The sequence below is a fragment of the Octopus sinensis genome, linkage group LG4 (assembly GCF_006345805.1).
Source record: "Octopus sinensis linkage group LG4, ASM634580v1, whole genome shotgun sequence".
Classification (NCBI taxonomy): Eukaryota; Metazoa; Mollusca; class Cephalopoda; order Octopoda; family Octopodidae; genus Octopus; species Octopus sinensis.
The window spans coordinates 53642339-53648443 of record NC_043000.1 but is presented as its reverse complement, the minus strand read 5'-3'; positions in this window follow the sequence as shown (position 1 = coordinate 53648443).

Here is a 6105-nt window from a genome sequence, read left to right as displayed (position 1 = left end):
TAAAATCCATTATTCCTGTCTGCCTAGCATTGCCTTTAGTAAGACTCCACTTTTACCATTCTGCTCACATTAATAAGAACTCTTCCACTATTGTCAACAGTCATCAGGAACGTAAGAGGAAAATAAGTTCTGATCAATCCTAAAATGGGTGAAACTAATATGTCTGATTATTAATCCAAGCTGCTAAATGAAATAAACCAGTGGTTTTAATGTCTGGAGGAATGGCTGCATAAATATGGAGCTATCTACATTTCTATTTTTATCAATAGCCAAAACTATTGCAATTTATCTTGGAAACTAATTAATCTTGTATCGTCATGGGAATATGTTGAACTATTCACATTTTTGTTTATCTGTTAATAAGTAGCTTTTGCAACTTGTAAGTGAAAGACAAGTGAATCCTGATAAGTTGTAAAAGTGACAAAAAGCTGCCAATAAGAAGATAAAAGTATTTGTGCTTTAATACTTTGAACTAACTTCACAGTAAGTCTAAAGACTTATATATACAAGCATAACTATATACATACATACTTTATTTTTTGTCTTCTATCTCTTACTTGTTTTATTCATTTAGACTGTGGACATACTGGAGTTCTGCCTCCAGGAATGTTAGTTGAACACATCAACCCCAGTACTTATTTTTGAAAGCCTAGTAATTATTCTCTCAGACAATTTTGCCAAACCATTAAGTTACAAAAACGTATAGGCCCCAACACTAGTTATCATATGATAGTGGGGGACAAAAACAGGCATAGGCACATACATAGATATGTATATATGTCCTCTTAAGCATGCACACAAGCACATGCATGCAGACACATACACACACATATACATATATATATATATATACAACAAGCATCTTTGAGTTTCGATGTATCTTATCCACTCAAAAGGATGTGGTCAACTCGAGGCTATAGTAGAAGGTGCTTTATAGTGGGACTGAGTAAGAAATCATGTGTTTAGGAAGCAAACTTCTTACCTTACAGCCATACGTGCGCTTATATATATAGACATAGACAGACAAATAGATGTAATTGAAACAAAATAAATTTAAACAAAATAACTCAGAGTGGCCAGTTGCATGTATTTGAACAACTAAAATAAATAAGAAATAAAATATATATATACAAAATGAATTCTTGGCATATTGAAATTTTCTCTACTTCCATAAAAATGTAGCCCAATTAGTATCAGTGGATACCTTTCCTAAATATGAATGGAAGACAATTTGAAAAGTCAAGTATTCTCCAAAATTGACATTCCATTAAAGGAAAATAATATGATTTTCTGAAGACAAGAAGATGACTATTGAGACACGACAGTCTCCATAGGTATTATTAGTACAGCAATTATATTACATAAGACAAGATAATTAGAGATATACAAAACTGATATAACATAACTGTAGCCTAGATTATTGACATAAGTGAGGCAAAAATAAGCTAACACCATTTTTTAAAAATTTCAGATCTGCTGAAAAGAAGGGAGGATAATTGCTAAACACTTCTCAGCACCTATCATATTCTCCTTTTCTTTAATGTTTAGTCGGTTTTGAAAAAAATCTTGATTCTTATGATTACCTCCCTTTCTTACTTGGAGTTGGAACAAACTGCCACCAACTGATTGGGGTAGTCTCTCTGGAATCAGAGTAAATTTTAATAAATCAAGAATATTTTCTTTATTATTTTATGTACCATAATATATTATAAGCAACAGAAAGAGGTGCAGCCACATCTTCTTCATACCATACACTACCATACAGAAATAAAATAGTGCAAGATACTACACCTCAAAGAATACAAAGGTACAGTACGGTTTTGGTTAAAATGCCATTCTTTAGTAGTCTGCACAATCTGGTATGACTTCACCAACGATTTAACATCCTCTCTCCTATATTTGCATGGGTCACAAAGAATTTTCTATGACTGGATGCCTTTACAGTCACCAACCATCAGCTATCTTGAAGTAAGGCATATTTCCCTATCATCACTCATGAAGGACATTGCTTGCATTATGTCAAAGAAAGGAAACAGTAAAACACACACACACACATAATACATGTATATGTGCATTAGGGTAGACTGAAAAGTGCAACTTCGAAATTAGTAACCAAGAATCGTTATTTTCTTGTAAATTAAAGTTAAAAGTGAGGTGTATAAAGAACTTTGCGGTTAAATGTTGTTTTGAGGCTCTGCAACGCAACTGAAAATTTTAAAAGCGCTATTTTTGTTCGAATTTTAGATTTCATGGATTATAAGGCGTAACGAATACATATTTCTACATAGCAGAATGCACCATAGCAAAATAGTATCCTTAGGAAGTTGCATACCGTGTTTCAATACAATAGGCGAATATCTTAAAGTTCCGCATTGACTATAATGAGAAAGGTGGGTATGAATTTCACTTCAGCACTTTTGCAATGGTCGTTACATGTCACGTACCTCGTACGTGTGTGATGTTTTCTGGTTTGTACCTTGACTTTAGGCCATTGTATTAAAATTAATGATCGTGTTAAATTTAGTGTTGTTTACGCTTAGCGATGACTCATAATACTGAACGCCCAGTATTTGGTATTCCATGTAATCTTAGCGAGTGCGTTTTGCCAACTTACAAGGACGTACTAAAATGTGCTTCATTTGAACGTGAAAAAGAAAGGAGTGTGGTTAGAAACGATAATTGTTCTTTGACAAAAGGCATCCATCCCTTGTGCTACGATTGAGTCAGTTAAATGGAATTCCTAAACTTTTATCTAAGGTACTAAAATCTGTGAAAGTTAGAGAAAATGTGCCATCGTTTCAAAGAAAGTGTAATGTGTTTAAAAATAATGCTGCAAAAGATTTATTTGACATTTCTTCTTCCAAGTGCAACCCCTTTAAAAACTATAGTTGTAGTAGAGACAAAAGATATCTTACAGGATCAGCGGGCAAATTGAAAAATGATCATTGGCGGAATAAATCAAGCAGTATCTAAACACAACGTTCAGAGGTTGATTGAAAAGAATTGGTCATATCACAGTCGCCCCTCTACGTCAGCAAAGGAAAGTTTAAGGTTTTCGGTTTAACTGACTGAAACGTAAGACAAACGATGGATGCCTTTTACCAAAGAAGAATTATCTTTTCTACTACAATCTTGACAATTTGTTTAATTTATTTTAATGTGTGTGTGTAATCTAGATTTCATGTAACACATATATTCGGCGACCTAGTATTAAAAATAATAAAGAAAACTAATTCGAAAAGTCTATTTATTTCACATGATTTCGAAAATTCAAGTGTGTTGCAGAGCCTAAAGATATAAATTTCAGAGCTTGAGATTTTAACTGTTGTCTTAAAGGATTTCAAGAAAGGAAAGTGATTCGTAACAATGAATTTAAGAAAGTAAAATGAGGAACGGCAAACGAGTTACAAATTGATTCTTCGCTCATTATTCAAAATTTCAAGCGGGCTTCGGAGCCTGAATATGTAAATTTAATAACTTCACAGTCCCTTCTAAACAATTTCACAGTACAAAATAAATTCTTAAAAACATATTCAAAACGTTCGTGTAAAAAGTCCCTTTTTAGTGCCACCGTAATGTACATTGCATGGGCGTCTTTGCGTTTTCATCTACTAAATCCATTCACAAGGTTTTGGTCAGCCCAGGTCAATAGTAAAAGATATTTGCCCAAAGTGCTAGACAGTGGGACAGGCCTCAAAATCATGTAATTGAATAACAAACTGCTTTCTACACAGTTATAGCCACACCAATATGTGTGTGTGTGTGTCTGTCTGTGTGTGAGAGTGAGAGAGAGTACGTGCATGTGGGCTTACCGTTTAGGGTGTTACACTCACATCATGAGATCATAGATTCAGTTCCTGGACCAGGAATTGTGTTATGTTGTTGGGCAAAACATTTCTCATACTGCTCTGTGATTCCTTCCTCACTGGATATGGGTTACAATGTACATATGCACGAAAATATCGATTCGATAGAGGGAGTGCCCAAATGTACGACACACAAGCATTTGATCATTTTAAACAAATCATCCATGCAAGGTGTTCAGTAAGGAATTGCATAACCATCTTTCTCAGACTCAACAGACTACCAATAACCACACGCGCACGCACACACACACACACACACACACACACACACACACACACACACATACATATATATATATATATATATTATATATATATAATCAAAATAAGCAACAAGAATAACTTCGGTAATTTGGTACGATCGTTTCGTACTACATCATTTTATTAAATGTTGTAAATATTACAACAGTCTTAAAATGCTGAGCACTCATCAGCCAATTATAGAGGTTTTCCGTTAATACAAAAATTTTCATATCATGTGGCAACGTTATAGAGAAGTTAGATATATAGACAAAGATGTGGATTCAAATTTTAAGAACATTTGAGGTAGTGGAGCCAATCAACTGACTGACTAAGATTCAGTTGTTCCAGACTACTGTAAGGTTCTGAGAGGGAAGAACCTTACATATATATACATATATACATATATATACATATATATATATATATATATATATATATATATATATATATATTATATATATAGAGAGAGAGAGAGAGAGAGAGAGAGTAGGTGAGAGAGAGCGAGTGGAAAATTGAATAAGGAGTCGAACTCTCAGGATGTTCTTAAAACATTTATATCTTGAATTCCTTGAATTCTTCTACATATATTTCGATGGTTACACTCCAAATGTCCGACAGGATACATTATGGTCAGCAACGCATCAATCTCATTAGCAAGGATAGAAATAACAAACTCATTAAACAGACATATTTGCAGAAATAGAAAGTTCTATATAATGTAACGTATTTATATTCATATGCACACACGCGTACACACTCTCAAATATTTGACATGTAAATATAAACATTATATACCTATAAAAACACAAGCGTATACAAACACAGGAATTAATATACATACACACATACACAAATATATATATATATATATATTATATATATATACAGATACATACATACATATATATATAATATATATATATATAGATATATATATATATATATAATATAATATATATATACAGATACATACATATATATATAATATATATATATATTATATATATATATATATATATATATATAATATATATACACATATATATTTTTTATATATAAACATATATATACATACACACAAACACACATGCATATGTATTCGAATACATACATAGGCAGAAATATACTCACAGACATATACATATATATCTATATATATTCGTACGTATTCTCGCAGTAGCATCATAAAAACATACTTATGCTAATGTATACGTTTACGATCACATACTTATACATAGAAACAAACGATCATATACATACACAAGAGCATACACATCCCAAAACATCGAAAGACCCAAACACATAACTGTAAACACATACACACTCTTACTTAAACACATATACGTCATTGTTCATTCACAAAATACTTACATACGAACAGGGGACGTTAGGAATTTAAAATGAGTTATCGAAACGAACTAGATATTGTGAGAGAAGGAGAAGATATATAGAAAGATTGGAAGGGGGAAAGAAACGAAGAATTAAACAAAGCAATAAAAGACAGAAGGGATGAGAAGAACGGGCAAATTGCAAATATTTAAAAAATGCATGAAAAGAAAGGAAAGAACGGGAGAGGGGATAAAAATTATAGGAAATAAGATGCAAGAAAAAGTAAAGAAAATTTGCAGGAATCATTATTAGGTTATGGGAGTTCACACGCATACAGAAGGACACACATCCCAAAACATCGACAGACGCAAGCACACTATAACAAACCCATATACACACTTACTAAGCACATGTACATTATTGTGCACACCGAAAATATACGTACGTACGATAGCAAAAACGGGTATATACGCATATACATATATGGAAAGCCAGGTAGTAAAGAAACTCTAGAAATTTAAAATAGTTTTAAGGGAATTAACTAGACTGGGTGAGAGAAGGATAAAAGGAATAGAAATATGAATAGGTAAAACCCAAAGGTAAAAAGAGGGGGTGAAGAGGAACAGGCGAACTGTATACATGAAAATACATAAAGAAAAGTAAAGAA